Source organism: Cariama cristata, unplaced genomic scaffold (assembly GCF_000690535.1).
Source record: "Cariama cristata isolate BGI_N322 unplaced genomic scaffold, ASM69053v1 scaffold20319, whole genome shotgun sequence".
Classification (NCBI taxonomy): Eukaryota; Metazoa; Chordata; class Aves; order Cariamiformes; family Cariamidae; genus Cariama; species Cariama cristata.
In genome coordinates, this window is record NW_009635545.1 from 1,697 (window position 1) to 19,525 (window position 17,829).

The 17,829-nt window shown below is 41.7% G+C and overlaps 1 long non-coding RNA gene across 1 annotated transcript in view; it reads left to right on the forward strand.

Annotated features, from left to right (window-relative positions):
• Positions 1-1,468: 1,468 nt before the first annotated feature.
• Positions 1,469-17,829, forward strand: part of LOC104167359 — a 23,702-nt gene continuing 7,341 nt past the window's right edge. Inside the window, exon 1 of the long non-coding RNA XR_696499.1 lies at positions 1,469-1,714. This is a non-coding gene — a long non-coding RNA (uncharacterized LOC104167359). The remainder of the gene's footprint in view (positions 1,715-17,829) is intronic.

A 17,829-nucleotide genomic window follows, 5' to 3' on the forward strand; every position in this document is an offset into this window, starting at 1 on the left:
AGTTTAAGCTATTGCTTAGGTCAGCTGGCTGAGTGGCTTCCCTTTGGTGAACCTGAACTCTTCTCACCTCTGAAATATGGCTAGTGGTTCTCCCTGCTGTCTGTCCTCTAAGGCATTGTGAAAGCTGATTACTGCAGTCTGCTTGGATACTGCTTGACGAAATGGTACTTACAGGGAAGGCTGTACCCTCTTAATGAGGATGTGAGTTTCTCTAGAACTAATAGGGGGCTGGTGTTAACTCTCTAGGGCGAGAGAGGGTAGTATTTCAACAGTGAGACTTGTTAAAGCGGTTTGTGGGCAGCCAGCCCTAGGTGGCCTTGCTTGAGCAGGGTGTTGGACCAGATGATCTCCAGAGGTCCCTTCCAACCTCAACCAGTCTGTGATTCTGTGAACTTGGCACAATGTTTAATAGTGATTAACCAGGATCTTTGTAAAAAGTGAAGATACGTGATTGAAATGCAGTGTGAAGGTTACAGGCTAGATGTGATTTGTCAGCACTACTAGAAAGTGAGTAGTCTGCTATGATTTAAATACTTAAATTAAAATTCTTAAAACCGCTAAACAGTCAAGACACTGGATGTTGTCACAACACAGTAAGCTGATTCTTTAAGCTTGAATATAAGCTCCAAATTCTTAAAATTGTTCCTCTGGCCAAGCATGTTAGAATGGTCACAGAAGGAAAAGGAGAGAAGGAAACAAGTGATTATATGGAGTTAAATGTCTTTTTTGCAAAATGAAATATCTTCGTACTTTCAGAAGCATTTTATGATAATGCAAAACTGGCTTTTTTATTTGTAAAGAAGAATCTTACTGTTGTACCAAAAGTAGTATTGGAATAACATTGAACAGCTTTGATTTGGAACCTTGATCTGCTATACTATGTGAAATGCAAACACAGAATAGAAGGTCTCTGCCCCAAAGACTTTACATTTTATTAACTTAAATCCAAGTTAGAGAAGTTCAGAAGTGTCAACACTGCTAAATGTTTATGCTATGCAGGAACTCCCCTAGTATGTACCTTATATCCATGCTGTGCTGGACTTCTGTCACTCTCTGTGTTGGTCCTTGTTTTGGACATCACCGTAATTCTTTAGTCTGACACTGGTTGCACAAGCATTCCTGTGTGAAAATATGCAGTGGACATAAAGACATCTAATAAGCTGGGAAGTTATATCTGAAACAAGGCAGTCTGCGGTGTGGTGTTGTGTTGGATGCTCTGTTATGATCAAACATTATCTGAATGCTTAGAGAATTTTCCTCCTTGGGATAATTTATTAGGGTAAAGTACTCAGAATATGGGGTAATTTCAAAGGCTGCTTATGATTTTAAGTACATCAAAGCTAGCAGAAATATTTCAAATAAGAGTTAATTCTTTTCTCTGAAGGAGACTCTGAATGTGTGGTGCTGTTTTGTTGCTTATCATCAGATGCTAATGGTGTTTCTTACTATGCTTGTTAATTTTGGCAGGTCTTTCTCCTCTACAAAGAAGCTTTGTTGCCAAGATTTACTCTGAAAATGACCTACACTACTGACTGCAGATGTCTGCAAATGTAGAAGCTGGTAGATTGTATCTCCTTCCCTCCCCTGACTTTCCTGTTTCCTATGGAATTTATACTTCTAAGTATTTTTAAAATTAGACCTCTGTTGAAGACATTTGGATTACAACTGTGAGCATATCTATGCAAAGAGACGAGCTAGCCTGAGCAGTTTTGAGGTATGTATGCCTACTATGACTTGTAACAAATGGGAAGAGAAGGCCATCTGATTACAGGGTGAAGAGAACTCTAGGCATACATTTTCTAGATTCAGATTGATATGCACTGTTAATCATGGTTGTAGCAATGGAATATACATATGCACAATGAGACTGTATGAGCACCAGAGTATCCAGCTGGCATTGTATGGAGAGTGACCTTGTTTGAACCTGCTGTAGGAACATTCAAAAGATTCCTTTCAGAAGAGCTTGTGTTGTGTCACCTGAGCCTTCACTGCTTATCCATTCAGTTCTTAAATGCCACCACGGTCTGTAGAGATTTTCTTCTTCCATGCAGTTAACAGACATTAAGTAGTCATTGAAATGCACCTGGGAGGCAATGGTGGTTTCTCTGTTTGGTTAGATAAAGCATTCAGATGAAGTTAGAACATGCCTGCCTTGAATTGGAAAGCATCTTCAATGAAGGCTAGAAAATAAGTAGGTCTTGCTTGCCTTCTTGTGCACAGGTCATAGGGCAATGGTCTTTTTGCTCACAGAAAGCAGCAGTCTCGTAGGGCAACCTGCCTGTAATGTACAAGACTAGCAGAGCTCAGTCTTTGCTTTGTGACTGTGCAGCTTTGTCCCACCCAGGTAACAGAAGATGGGGTACCTTAGCTGTTTAAGAAGCGCAGAAATTCACCAGCTGGCACAGCTGTATTTTAGTTTAAGGCTTTTAGCTGTACTTATTGAATTCTAAACCTGGAATGAGGAAGTCTGCTAACTTCCTCTCTATGGGCTTAGGAGAGGCCAGTGTGCACTGATAACCTCTATTGACTCTCCTTTCATAAACTACTTGGACATGGTTACCTTTTCTGTGATGTCGATGTTCATGCTAACGCTCTAAGGCAGTGGCAGTCTTATCAATTAATTGTGGATTACAGCTAAAGGTAGCCAAACACAGCTCTCTCTTTCAGAAGAGACCAATTATTCATTAGCTTTTGTTTTTTTTTTTTTTTTTTTAAAAAGGAAAACTAATGTGCTGAAAGTAGATACCTGACTGAGTCATTCAGCATGCTACATTGCTGCACAGTTACATATTTAGCAGACACACTTTTCTTAAGAGCTTTTATTCATCAGCTCCAGTGATTCGGGCTGAGACGATACTGGAGGGCCACAGATCTAACCTACATACCTGTCTGGCTTAATAGTCTGGCTTAATAGCCTGATGGTGTTGTTCCTGTAACAGAAAGGTAAAATGGACTGTGTCTGCAATGCTAGTGTAAACTGTAATTGGCAGTGAAGTGCTGTGGTTGAGAAGGGGATCCTTAACTCTACTGCGGTTACTTCTCCCCTCATTCCCCTGGAAGCAGAGCTAGGGTCAAGGGGCCATAGCTTGGTGATTTCTGTATTAACAGTGGAGAGAACTTAGCGCAGCAAACTTTAAACATGTTCCTCAGTCTAACCTGGGCATTTTTATTTCGCTGTGGTAGTATACTAAAATAGCGTTGGGCAGAAAAGCGTTTTTGTTTCCTGTGAGCTTGACACAAAACCAAGTTTTTGTTTCCTGTAAGCTGAGCAGGTTGATGTGGCTCAGTGGCAGTTGATTAACGTTAAATTCTTTGCTGGGGAAGAGCATGAACTGGATATGTGAGCCTTTTCTTAAAGGGAAGAGCTTGGTTAGTTCACATTGAATACCTGTGAGAAGTGTGACTGCTTGGTCTGCAGAGCATCCTAGGGTAGGGAAGTGAGGGCTTGTTGCGTGCGGTGCGGAGGGGGAGGCTGTAACAGCTGCTGCTTGCTGGTCTGCAGAGCAGTTTCCATGCTGGTCACGCTTTTGCTGCGGGTGTTGGTTTTCAGATGGTTTGTTGTGCTGAAAGAGTAGGTTTTGGTTCTGGTTTACCAAAGTTGTTTAAATGCTTCAGTTACAATTCTGGTTTGTGGGATAAGAAAAAAATCCAAAGTGGTTTTTGGTTTAGTGTTGGTTTAACTCCTTGATCAGTGTCTCAAGTTCTGCTCTAGTTGAGACAGTCTAAGAAAACAACATTGTTTTTTTTTAAAAAAAAACAAAAAACAAAATTTGTGGGTGTGTCACAGGTGATACTCTGAGTCACTTGAAGACACCCAGTAGCTTTTAGGATCGGCTTGGATTTGACCCCGGTGCTCAAAAGATGCCAGTTCTAGCTACTAGACTGTACCAGCTTCACAAACTCCTCTGGTTTCGTAAAGAAATGTGCCCATTGAGGGTTCTTTTGTTTTGGCATCCGTCACTTGCTGGGAATACATCCATTTTCATGGTGTGTTCCAATAACTACTGACTTCAGTCCTCCTCTGCTGACAACAGGCTCCCTCTACTCTTCTCTCCAGTAAGCTCGCCCAAGGAAGCCGTCAAATATTAACGTAAACAGCAAATCCAACAGCTTCCTGTTTAGAGAACAGTCAGGTATGGTTTTTGGTTACTGCTAAAATGAGTGAAGAAATTGTTCTAACTTTTTTCCTGGCTTCCCCTGCTCTGGTTCCTAAGCTAGTTTTTCTTTTTAAAATTTAGATCACTTTAAAGAGCAGAGTTAGGGAATTGAGCAGACAACTAGCAGAATGGAGGGGATGGCAGCCTTCAGTGGAGGATGACAAGGGGAGCAGCAACATTTTTGCTTGTTGGCTGCTGACAGTTTGGGCTCATCTGAGTATGCCCTATGTAACCCTTTATCTGTAAATAGTTTAAAAAGAAACTGCAGGTAATTGGGTACTTTGCGGTCATTAATAGACAAGCATCTTTAATTGTGATGATAAGGTTAATAGTTGTCCTTATGCTTTAGTGATAAAACCTCACAACTGTGAATATTCAGGTACAGAAGGAAGTATTTTCATTCATTTTGTGGAAATGTAAGCTTTTAATGAAGTCTGCTTTTTATCCAGGAAGTAAAATCTTCAGCTTTTTTTTTTAGATGTTTTTGCTGAAATAAAAGGTCAGACTGTAAACTTCCACCCAAAGGGAGACAAATAACTTATAATCCAATGACTTGGCCATTTCGTATTATTTCTCTGTATGTGTTCGTGGAGATAACAGTAAATCAGCTGAAGGCTGTCTGGACTTGAGTGCGAAGCTGTACCAACAGTGAATTTTGACCTGGTCTCCTCAGGCAGTCTCTGCTGGTCACAAAATGAAACAATAGACTTGCACAGAGAATCGCTATAGGCACTGATGGTTTTGAAACTTACAGGAGGATATTTACCCCTTTAAACTGGCACTTAAGTTTGTGTTTTGTTTTATTTTTTTTTTAATGCTTATGCTTGAACAAACTCCAGGAACTGACAGTGATCTGCTATTGCTGACTCACCTTTTTTGTGCAGGGTTATTAAGGAAGTGTGAGAATAGCATGGGTTTTCTGCTCTGTGGTCATGTTGTCTGAGGATTTGAAAAGATACGTATGTGTTTCAAAAAGAAAGGAACTGTCACTATCTCTAACCTTGTTCGGTTACTTTGAGGATGGTAGCTTTTAGATTGAGAATCACTATGCTCCACTGACATCTGAGCCTCCACTCTTAATTTCATGAGAAAGTCCGGTGGATGTATGTAATTGGTGTAGGAGCTATAGTCTCTCTTACTCCCTCATTAGAAGACAACCAGCAATCATTTGTTGAACACTCCTAGTTCAGTATTAGCTTCTTACTAGCTCTTGCAGATGGTGGTAAAAGACAGGATTACTATTGAATGGCACCATTCTTGGGCTGGCAAAGCAATTTCATCTGCTCATTGGTGGGTAGTATAACTGTTCCAATACCTAAGCTAGTCTGTATAGTTCTCTGTAACACTTTAGTTCATAGTGTGGTTATAACATGCATGTCTATACATTAAGCAATACTGAAAAAAAGCTACTTGTTTTCAAAGACCAGCGTAGAAACTCAGTACTGTCTTACACCCTAAGAAGTGCATTTTTGTCCTGTAAGAAAAGATAAAAGGGAATAGTTGGTTGGAGTGATGTTTCTGCATTTGGAGTAGTTCCCCAGATAGACATCCGTGTTACTGATGAGGTGGCATAAGAAAACTTATGCTTTGGAGGCATCCTTGTACTGCAATTTTTTTTTTCCCCTCATGTATTCTTGTTGATTCACTGCTTGAGGTCTTTTGTCTCCGTGCTTTGCATCAGGATTGTGATCCAGTATAGCTGTTGGTCCTGTTATTTCTGACTGAATGATCTCAAGAGTGGATACCTGCAGTGTTCAGTGAGGCTGCACTTTAAAATAGTAGTTGATGTGGTTGTTTTGTGGAACTGTGTTCTCTACTGCATGCCTTTGGTACTTAAAGTCATGATGCGCCCTCGGGTTTTGCTGATTTTTAATGCCTGGAGTAGCGCTCTAAAAGAAATCTGTAAAAAGTTCTGTAGCAAGGATCGTAATAAATTGCAGCCGAACTTATGCATGTCCTTTGACGGCAGTGGAGAGTAATTGATAGGTACTCACCAACAATTTGATGTAAAAAATGGTATTTACTGAAACTGGGACTTCCTGAACAGATTTGATCTTAAGTGGGTTTGTCATAAGTTTCAAAGCAACTTCCTTATTTCAAAACAGAAATGCTGGAGAAAGGAACCTATTGTGTGATAAAAGCAAAGATTACTAATTTAGCTTGTGACCAGATGCAATATTGGTGTGAACAAGTTGTGCGTTTTTTTATTTTTACTCTGATGGATGAACATTAATTTCTTGGGGTTTTGGAATTGGAGTTACTGATTGTTTTTTTAAATTTTTTAGAATTCCTGTAAACAGCTGCTATTGTGGTCTTTCAGTACCCATCATGGAGCTGCACCTGTGCTGCTCAAATGATCTTTCTTCTTCATATTTTTTTATTGGGGACATCACTACAGAAATGTTTATCGTTTGCCACCAGTGCAGCACCTTTAAAATTCTGGTGTAGGTATGGCTGTCTTACAATGGCAATTGCTGAGGAAGAGCCAACCTGAGATCACACTACTTAGCTGCAAAACTTCCATCTAACATCTCCAGAGACCTTAGAGGAGGCGAAGGTGGCAATGAAAGCAAAGTTTAAAGCCACAACATCTAAAGGAAGGCTGACACTCCAGAATCTGCAACTGCCCGTGCTTGGGAGAGAAATTGAGACTGTGGTGAGCAGGCTGACTCCTCCCTTGTAGTTTCAGGTTTAGGAATTTTTTGGCCGCAGTGTGTGAGAGTTAATTTGTTTGAATCGTTATTACTTTCTTCTTTTCCCTCTTTTCAGTTTTACCTTTTTTTAGTCAGTTGGGGACATGTTGACAAGAAACTCAATGTGACCCAGCAGTGTGCACTCACAGCCCAGAAAGCCAACCGTATCCTGGGCTGTATCCAAAGCAGCGTGGCCAGCAGGTTGAGGGAGGGGATTCTGCCCCTCTACCCGGCTCTGGTGAGACCCCCCTGCATTACTGCTGTATGCTGGGGCTCCCGACACAAGAAGGACATGGACCTCTTGGAGTGAGTCCAGAGGAGGCCACAAAGATGATCCGAGGGCTGGAGCACCTCTCCTATGAGGACAGGCTGAGAGAGTTGGGGTTGTTCAGCCTGGAGAAGAGAAGGCTCCAGGGAGACCTTAGAGCAGCCTTCCAGTACCTAAAGGGGCTGACAAGAAAGCTGGGGAGGGACTTTTGACAGGGGCAGGGAGTGATAGGACAAGGGATAATGGCTTTGAACTGGAAGAGGGAAGATTGACATTAGACATTGGGAAGAAATTCTTCCCGGTGAGGGTGGTGAGGCAGTGGCAGAGGTTGCCCAGAGAAGCTGTGGCTGCCCCATCCCTGGAAGCGTTCAAGGCCAGGCTGGATGGGGCTGTGAGCAACCTGGTCTGGTGGGAGGTGTCCCTGCCCATGGCAGAGGGGTTGGTGCGAGATGGTCTTTAAGGTCCCTTCCAACCAAACTGTTCTATGATTCTGTGATCCTCACCTATAAGGATGTTTAAATATTTGTGACTATTAATGTTTAATTAAAATCGATCTGGAAAAAGTGATGGAAGGAAAGCTTCCTGGGATTTAACACTGAAACAACGTAGGAAACGTTAATCTCAATCTTCTGAGAGTTCTAAGAAATTGATAACTGAACTATAGAGGGAAATTGTTAAAGTTTGGCTTGGGAAATGCTTCATATGACTGGGAATAGGCTAGAATTTGGACAGCTTGCAATAAAAATGTAAATCAAGAGGAAACGTTGAAAGTGAACGATGACTACATAACCAAACTTTACCTTATTTTGTCTTCATTTTCAAATGCTCACCAGTTCAGTCTTGAATGTAAACATCAGGCATTTTATGACTGAATGGACAGACTAATAAGGATTTGTAAGGCTTAAATTGTTCCAGCTGTGGAAAAAATTCATTCCCATTCTATAAGAAAAGTCACTGATGGATTTCTTCTAGATGATAACTGTTTTTCCTTAAATTGCTGCTAAAACTATACTTTTCATAACTTCTGAAATTATGAAGGCATCAAGATACACAGTTCAAGAGAGCTGCTGGCTTTCTTGCTGAGGAACATGGGTTCAGCCTCTTTGGGAGACAGTGATTGATGTTACCTCTCCAGACCTCCCGTAGTAAATTTCTGCCCCTCACTGGGGCCTGTCAGGCAAAATTTTCTTTGGAGCTTTAGGTTATTTGAGCTTGCTACCCATTTGTATTTATTGGTGTAATTTTCTCGATCTCCAGGACCTGGTGAAAAGCCTGAGTAAATAATTGTCACCGTTTAAGGCTGGGTGGGCACTTCAGACGGGCAGCAGAGGCTCTCTGTTAACCCCCTGCCTCCCTCCCCCTGGGAGGGGAAAGGACGGAGGAAAGGGAGAGAGACTTACGAGTTGGAAAATAATACGACTTTAATAAAACAATAATAATGGAAAATAGTATAATGTATTAATACTAATGCTACTGATAATGGAAGTAAAAGTGTACAAACCTGATAGAGTGTCCCGATGACGGTCGAGGATTGCAGGCCGTGAGCCGCTGCCGCACGGGCACCTGGACCAGACTGCGCAGCCAACAGGGACCAGGTTCAGGAATGCACGGATCGGGGTCGGAGGCAGGAGAGCGAGCAGGGTCCCACAGGGATGCCGGCCATGAAAGAAGAGAGCGAGACCCCCGTGATCCCTTAGCTTTATACTGAGGATGATGTGGATGGGATGGAATACCTCGTTGGTCAGTTTTTGGTCACCTGTCCTGTCTGCACTCTTCTGCAGGTGCGACCCTTTCATGACTTTTTACCCGCTTAACAAAAGAAGCCCAGCAGTGGCCTAGGTTCTCATGGGGATAAGTATAAACATGGGCGCCTCTGCATACCAGTCCTACTGACACTTCAGTAGCAACTATAAACATTGAGTGTTATCAGGCCTGAAACGCAGACACTGTCTGAAAAACATGTAGCTGTATTTCAGAAAGTGCTGTTACTTAGAAGAAACTTAATTGAAAGAAAAACTCCTGAAAGGAGAAAGTAGCCCTGTTTAGCCAAACCAGGACAATAATAGATGAGGAACAGTTATAGTAGGTTCTAGACCAAAGATGTCAGAATTAGTAACAGACGTCTCTGTTCTAAGAGCTCTTCAATTACATAACTGCCATATTGATGCTGTTTTTTAAAAAAGAAAAGAAAAAGTCTGGTAATAGAATTTGAGTAGTGGAAGAAGTCTCTAAAGATACAAAACTCTTGCATATTAATCAGTTACCAGTAAAAAAATCATTAAAACCCTTTGTGTGAACTGTTTCATTCTATATCTCTAATATGAAAGGGAAATCTGAAATGATAACCTAGTAGAAATTCTTGTCTAAGAGTGGGTAATTAGAGTGGTGCAAAGGCTGGGTGTTTTGTGTGTTTTACAAAAAACTCTAGCTATTTGGCCTGGTCATTTAGGTATGGCTTTTGAAAAGTCTCTGGTGATTGCTTTCTTCATCTTGGTGTTTACTGGGAACATGAGCCTTCAAATACCCCAGATCCCTATGACAGTGGGAAGGTCCAGAGCAAGAAAGACTGCTCCTTGGGGAAGGAAGACCAGGTTGGGAAACACTTAAGTTCGTGGGCATAAGCAAATCCATGATACCTGGTAAGGGTGCACCCATGAGCACTGAGGGAGCTGATTGGCGTCATTGCAAGGTCACTCGGTTATCTTGGAAAGGCTGAGGTGATCAGAGAAGGTGCCTGAGGACTGGAAGAAAGCAAGTGCCGCCTCTGTCTTCCGTAAGGAATCCTATAAGAAAGAGGAACCAGAGAACTGTGAGTGGGTCAACTCGCCTCCATCGAGGAGAAGATGACGGAACAAATAATACTGGAAACCATTTCCAAGCGTGTTAAGGACAAGGAGGTGACTGGGAGTGGTCAGCATGGCTTTAGGAAGGGGAAATCATGCTTAACTAGCCTGATAGCCTTCTACAAAGAAATGACTAGATGGTGTATGAGGGGAGAGCAGTGAATGTTGTTTACTTCAAGTAAGGCCTTTTAACACATTCCCCCATAGTATCCTTATGGACAAAATGAGGAAGTACGGGCTAGATATGTTGTCACTGAGGTGGATGGGAAGTAGTTCAGCCGGTTACCCATCCACCTCAGTGTCCACATATCTGTCCTGTCCTTCCTCAGTTTGTCTATGAGGTTTGTGGTCAGAGTGGCATGAAGTCCTGGTGGAGGCCAGTCACTAGGGGAGTACCCCGGGGGTTGATACTGGGTCCAGTACTGTTTAACCTCTTCATTAGTAGCCTAGATGATGGGGCCGGGTGCACTGTGAGCAAGTTTGGAGATGGTATAGGATGAGAAGTTGGTATACCAGATGATGATGCTGCCATGCAGAAATACCTGGATAGGCCTGAGAAATAGGCAGACAGGAACTTCATGAAGTTTAACAAAGGGAAATGCGAATTCCTGTACCTGGGGAGGAACCACCCCATGTAGCAGGTGGTATACCCTGTATGGGCCAGCCTGTGTAGCTGTATACATACTGGGGGCCCGACCACCTGGAAAGCAGATCTGCAGGAAGCGACCTGGGAGTTCTGTTGGACACCCAAGTTGAACAATGGTGGTATAAGGAAACATTAACATGGGTCTTGGTTTTGGCTCTGGTTATAAGCCTGCATCTCCTCAGTGGGAGGTAAAATTCAGCCTTATTTCAAACAAATCTGCTCTCTTTTTCTGCTGCTTTGGGTAAAGATTTTGTGACTTTTTTTTCGTGTGGACTCTGCCATGAATGTGGGAGGCAACATTCTGATTTTGGCTGAGGCTTTAAATATGGGACTGCTTGATTCCTATTGGCAAGCAAGTCATCAAGCCCAATTTCTTTATACCAAAATCACCAGATTAACTACTGTCTTTGTGCAGTTGGATGTGGAGGTGGATATTGAAGAGCTAGCATATTTGTGTGTGTGGCTGCTTAGCTGTGCTGTGTTTGTGCAATTTGTGTGTGTTCTCTCTGAAAAAGCATAATTAGATCTATTAGAAGAAAATGGACCATAGATGGGCATCAGTATTTTTATTGCCGTAGTCCAAAAATTGTAGGCCTTTACCCCTTTAAAAGCCCTCTCAAGACAAGTCAATTAAAGTTGAATGTATCTCACCTTGCAGTGAAATATTCATTATGTCTGTGCCAAGAAAGGTGATTGAAACTAAATATGGAACAGTGATCATACTTCTGGTATATCAAAGCTTGCACTAAAAAGCTCCCATATTAGTACACAAGCAACAAACTAAACCTCGGTGTGCTTGGGATGCATGTGTTCATGTTCAGTGAACAAAGCAGGGAGGTCACAGCTCCTGTGTGATAGCAGCTGTGTCTCCAGCTAACGGACCCCGTTTGCACATGCATGCCGTTGTGCTGTAACGAGTTGGGTTCCTTCCTCAGCACTGGAGAAGGAGTCTGGCAGCATGCCCCTGTACTTGTGGATGGGTACTTGTGACTCTGCTTGGACTGTGTTCCTGAGGCACAAGGGATAGTTTGCCGCTGTTTGTACCTGGTAGGGTACATACGTACTCAGTTATATTGTTGGTTGACTCACGCTCTACTTGAGCTACCTGAGACTTGGAGAAGTGGCTATAATGAGTCAAGTTAAAAAGACGTTATGCCCGTATCCTGTTTCTGTTGGCAGCTGGTAGCAGATTCCTGGGAATGAGTGTAGGTAAGGAGGTGTGGATAGGGTAGTCTTTTACTGGTAGGTCCTCCCAGGCTCTGTGAAGTGTTGGCTGAAGGACTCCAAGCAGTGTTTAATGGGCAAACTGAATATCTTGTTTGTAGCACTGCAGGGAGAAACTTGCTGATGCTTAATTAGAAAAAAAGAGCCGTTGAAACAAACCAGCCACAGATTAAGGCCATTACTGTTATACTAATATAATTTTTTAAGCGTTGCGCTTAATTAAAAGCTCCCTGGACTAGCTCACTTGAAAAGAGATCAGGAAAGACGATTTTCTTCTGAAGAACAGAGATGAAACTGTTGTATCGTGAATATGAAAGACAGTTTGGAAGTGATAGAGCAATGTAAGCCATCAGTTTGTTAGTGAGTCCTGTCAGTGAGTTAACCTCTGATCAGAGTTTGGCTGTCTTGCCTGTTTTGTGTCATGTTTTAAGCAATACTAATGCAATGAGCTGTCAGGTTTTGCAGCCTGCAAGCAGGTTTTTCCAGTGACAGTGGTCTTCAGACAGTGGAGTTTTTTGGGCATCCTTCTCAACAGCACGGAGGGAACTATCACGTACGAGATGCATATGGCTTCTTGTGAGTCCAAGTTTTATGTCTGTAGGCAGTGGTTAAGGTACACTGTTTAGAGCAGACGTGTTAAAGATCTGGGTTGCAATACGGGGATGTTTATCAGTGTTTTGGATTAGTAGACTTTTCCCTGTTTTGGGATTGAATATGGTTTGAGTTAGTCTCTGTAAACTGTGTTACGTCAAACTTCTACTTTGTAAGTCATTTGGTGCTAAGTATCAGTGGAAGGCTTTCATATACCGAATACCAAGAGCACCTGAATCAAAGGGAAAAGCATTGTGATTTTGCTGAGCCGAATGAAAACTTCTTTTGATCTTTTAGTCTCAGTAAGTTGAGTCAACGCTTTTGAAAGATCAGAGAGTTAATACTGGTTTTGAGTCATCAGGGGGAGTATTTTACCACTCTGTGCCAGGTTAGTTCTGCTTTCTTCTTTCACAAGTCATTGTAAATATGATACTTTCCAAAATTCAGGGCTAAAACCGCATGTTAAAATCCCGTGTAGCGTGGGTTGGTGGTGGATGACATCTTTCTTTACAAGCCTGCTAATTTAACTTGCTTTAAGCTTCTTACAATTCCAAGCCTGGAATAAACCTTTCTTTCCGAACTGGAGGTGCTAAATCTTGCCAGCTTCTGTGCTGGCATTGTCACAGATGAATCTGGTAGGAGTTAAAATGAGAGGCCATCTCTCTCTCCCAAAAATCCCTCCCTCCCCCCCCCTTCCCCCCCCCCCCCCCATTAGCGTGCTTAGAGGTCTCTCTGTGATGGCTGAAATAGCTGTAGTGTAACCTTTTGTCTTCCCTTGGAAGTGGAATGAAAATACCTGTATTTCCACTTTGCGGTTCACTTGTTCCTGACATTTGAGTCAGCTTTGTCACATTGAAAGTGGCAGTATCTCCTGGCAGACAGGAGATGAGGTTAAGAGCAGCTTTGATCTCCCCCCCACCTGAAAAGGTCCTGCCAAAATGTTTGGCATGGCCTAGTAATGTTGCATCTCTTTCCAGAGGCTGGAGAATCTGATCCAGATAATGCAAATGTTAATAGGAAAAGTGAATAGTGGGAGTGCAGCTGACCACAGAAACATTTGAAATGCTTCAAGGAATTAAATCTGTTCCAGTGAAAGATTTCTTTAAAGAGGGAGAAGCTAAAAGAAACTGGATTACTCCTTTTCACCTTTATACTTACAGAATTCATTTGGTATTTGAAGATAGGCTTTTGTTGTTGCTGTGTTACTCTGAACAGGCTTGACATAGGCTCCTGCCTGTGTAGGAAATACCTCCGTAGGTGATCTTAACCACGTTAATGAAACAGTTACATCTGCTGCGGTGTAATTGGAACATATTTCTGCTGCTGTATATCCCTGCGATAGTGAAAATTGATAAAGCAGCTTAAAACAGTTTTCTTCAAATAACAAACTGTGACTTGTTTTGACAAACAGGACTTGACACCTAAAGCTGCATTTTAAATGAGACAGACACCTAGGGGTGTATATTGCTGTAGCAGTTTTTCCTTGTCATGGTTCGCATAAATCTGGAGCTTTCCCCATCTCTGAGTTGAGAGGGGAGCAGATTGTGCTGATGACCATGTTTTCTGTCTGTTCCTTGTGCATTTTCCTGAAACATCACATATCTTAACTCCTCTTCACCCTCTTGCCATCCTCTGGCCCGTGGGCCTTTTAGCTTTGCTTTGGTTTTGCTCTTAGCCTCAGTGAGTGTGCCGCCAGGCAGCTGGGATGTACCCAGCCATCGCTGCCTGCTTTGCACTGTGCACCTGGGACTGATGTGCCTGTGTCATCGTTTTCGCTGCTTGAGTCCCTGATAATCACACTGCAATTGCTTATGACTTTACTGCATACTGGAATGTAGAGAGTTAAGTCATGTTATTAAAAACCCCAACTCATACGCATATCTTCATTGTCTCGTCGGTTGTGAGCTCTGGCTTCCAACTGTGAGTATATGCAGGCATCAGGTGAGAAATGACTTGTTGCTAACGAGAACGTTAGCCAGTACCTCTCCTTGTAATCTTGGTCTATTTGTTCCTTATTTACATACATACAGAGCTCTTTTCTCTGTGGAAGACCCAGTATTTTGAATGTTTAATACTTCTTCACTCTTTTCCTTTAGGGGAAGTAGTTTCTCTGTTTACAAAATGCAGTATTTGAACTGTAAAAATGAAATTATTTTTGTTCTGATGAGTCCTCACTGAAGCTCATCTGAGTCCCTGTTTCTGCAGCTGTTGTGGCCATAGCTTCAGATACGGGGTTTTTGATAACACCATTTTGGAGTAATTGTACCCTGTCTCTGTATTGCCTCCCTTCTTTAACCTTATCCCAGAGTTGTTATAACCAACTCTGTGGTCAGATTCTTCCCCCAGTCCTATTTTCCTTCAAAGCTGAGTTAATTTATTTGTTTCTGTTCACATCACAGCCCCGGAAACATCTGTGCCTATAACAGCTAAAATGCTGGGATGTCATGCTGTGGGACTGAAAATGAGTCACAGGGGGCAAGAAGTTGGAAATTCTTTAAATTGCTATTTCTGCCTTCTTGTCTTGCGAAAGGCCAACCTCAGATCCCTGCTTGAACTGTGACTTGAGATGATCCCTTCAGATGCCCTCCAGTGAAGCACTGAATTCAGAATATGCAGTTGGCTGGTTTGTAGAACATGTAACATGGTTACAACTTTTTTTCCCTTTAGCAAAGAGCAGAGACGTTCTTGAGGAAATGCTGCAGTTTGGGTTTCCTTTCAATTTGGTTTTGAAGAAGAGTAGGTGAGGATGTGGCTTTTCTGAAACTGGTCACTACGTCAAGTGAAAGTGTCAGCTGGAGGTCATCTGTTAGGAAACTGTGCAGTTGTAAATTGCAACCTTGTGTAACTTCTTCCACCGTATACATACTTGTGGTGGACACAATGCAAATCTACTAATTTTTAATCCATCTTGTTAAAAAGGAAGACTTGCTAATAGGCAGGTTTCCTCTTATGTCTAGTAAAACCTATGGTCTTTATAAGAATTCTTTGTATATACCCAGATCCATCGAATTTGTTTTTCTTCTAAAATACCTCCAGACTGCATTTTTAGTGTGGTCTGTGAACTTTTAAGTACAGTCACAAAAAAAATTCTAGAAAATGTGTTTGATACATGTAATTGCGAATGTTGGCAAATCAGAAGGCTCTAGTTAAATTTTTCTTTAACCTTGATTTTGCTTTCTTGAAGCACTTGTTTTATTAATTTGATGGAAAAAAGCCTGTGTGTAGCCTTTTCCAGGAAAGTATATTTTTTAAGTGGCTTTTGGTAGGTTCCAGGTATGGTAGTCTACACTATCTGTCCATGAGCAAATCAGAAGGTGGCAGCAGTGAGAGATCATGTAGGTATGATATTAACCGTATAAGGGTAGATTTTAAGTTTGGTTCTCTGCTCCAAAAATCTTACATAACCTTAAGGCAGCTTCTTGACCTTTCTATGTTTGTTTTGTCATCTGAAAACTAGGGAAGTGATAGTAATTCAATATAATGTAGGAGCATTCCAAGGGTAAATTCATAGACTACTCATCTGTTATGGTAATGGCAATCTATAAATACTCTATGTAGCTAAGAAAGTGATTGAGCTGAAGGAATTGCTTTAGAGATAACTGGTGCTTTCTAGAAGGAAGAACAAGAAGCTCTGCAAAACTGTGGAACAGGGAACATTGCTACACAGTCAGACTATTGTGGAATACCAGCTCCAGATGCAGCAGCACAGTCTTGAAAGTCTTCTAATAAATCTACAGGTTGCAAGCTATAGAAATATAGCTGAAATATTTTGCTTTGATTTTCACGTAATGTTTATAGCATATACCAAAACCAGAATGATTATCTGTTGGTACCTCTGCATGGTTCTTAATTTTGGAGAAGTCTTGATCTCTACTTCATAGCTTTGATTGAGACAACAGTGTAAACAATGAGTTACTGGAATTTTCATAGAGGGATGGAAAAGATTTCAGTAGCAATTGGTACTGTGGAGCCGTAGAAACACTTCTGAAAAACAGTCACTCAACTTTAAGCCGCTGCAGTTTCCCAATAAAGGAGGAAAATTACCTGATCTTTGATGTTTGTATCTATGGTCCTTACACTGTGAACTTCGAACTTTGCAGAAGAACCACTGATCTTTATATTCACAGCAATCAGTGAGCAGTACTTTTTATAGGACAGCAATAATAATTTAGAGGTTGCCCATGGGTGGTATTGAAGATGCTTGATTCTGATGTGAGTGTGTTCAGACAGATGTTTCTTAAAAAGTAACTGGAAGGAGAAAGGGATCAGTCACTCATTAAGAGTGTGTTTTGTGTCTGCTCATCTGTGACTTGAGTGCAACTTTCTCTTGTCTACAGGATTAATACTTGAGCTTTCAGGAGCAAAAAGCTGTGCGTTAGTTTTGTTGGTCAGCAGTATTAAATATAAAGTTATCGGAAGGAACTGTTTCAACAGGATGTGGCGCTCAGAAGAGGCTGATGTTGAAAAATCACCTTCTGGTGTGTCTATGAACATGCTACCCTTGCACAGTACAAGCATGTGAACCATTAATGGGTGCAGCTGTAGAAATGGTGAATACATTTTGGTATGCCAAAGCGTAAAATCCTCTGCTGATGAACCTTTTGAAATGACCATTTGTTAATGTGCGTGGGGAAGATGTGGGAAAAGGTGACTCTCCCTCCCCACTTTTGCTCCAGAGAAGAGGACGACAGCTCTTAATGCCTTTTGAGTGATCTCAGGAATCTGCTTCCACTGCCTTTTCCTTCCACATACTCACTCCTAACAAACAAGTGGATGGACTCAGTAGATATATTTTTAGATTTGTGAGGATTCTAGGAGAAAGGTTTTGTGTCTCATGTTTAGTATGGACTCAGATATAGTGCCCTTTTTGTCCTTGAATATCTGAAAAGTCTTACTAGATTGCTCCTTGGTGATGATTGTGTGATTCATAGATAAGCACAGTGCCAGCCTCTCTTATTTTATTAACAGTGTGCTGGAGCAAGTTTTTGTGTTCTTTGTTATTCATATGAGTGATCTGTGGTTTATTGTGTAAGTTGTGGGACTACTAAATGAAGAATTGATTTATAGTGCATGTGTCAGTTGACTTAATCCTTTTACCAAAAGAAAACTGTTGGCTACCTTTATAAAATTCAGCAGCTTGGCATTCTAAGTTTGAGTTATTCTTAACTGATAGCTGTGTACACGTTGCCTTCAAAGGAATCTAAGTGTTACGCTCCATTATAAAGTGTTTTATTAAAGTAGCTTCACGAGTATTACCCTCAGCATTTCTCCCCTTCTTCAGCTAGCTGGGTTGTTCATATTTTGCATGTAGGAAAATGTTAGGCACAGAGGCTGACTTGCTGAAGATCTTTTAAGAAGACTGAAACAGCTGGTTTACCCCAGGTTATCCAGTCTCTCAACCTATACT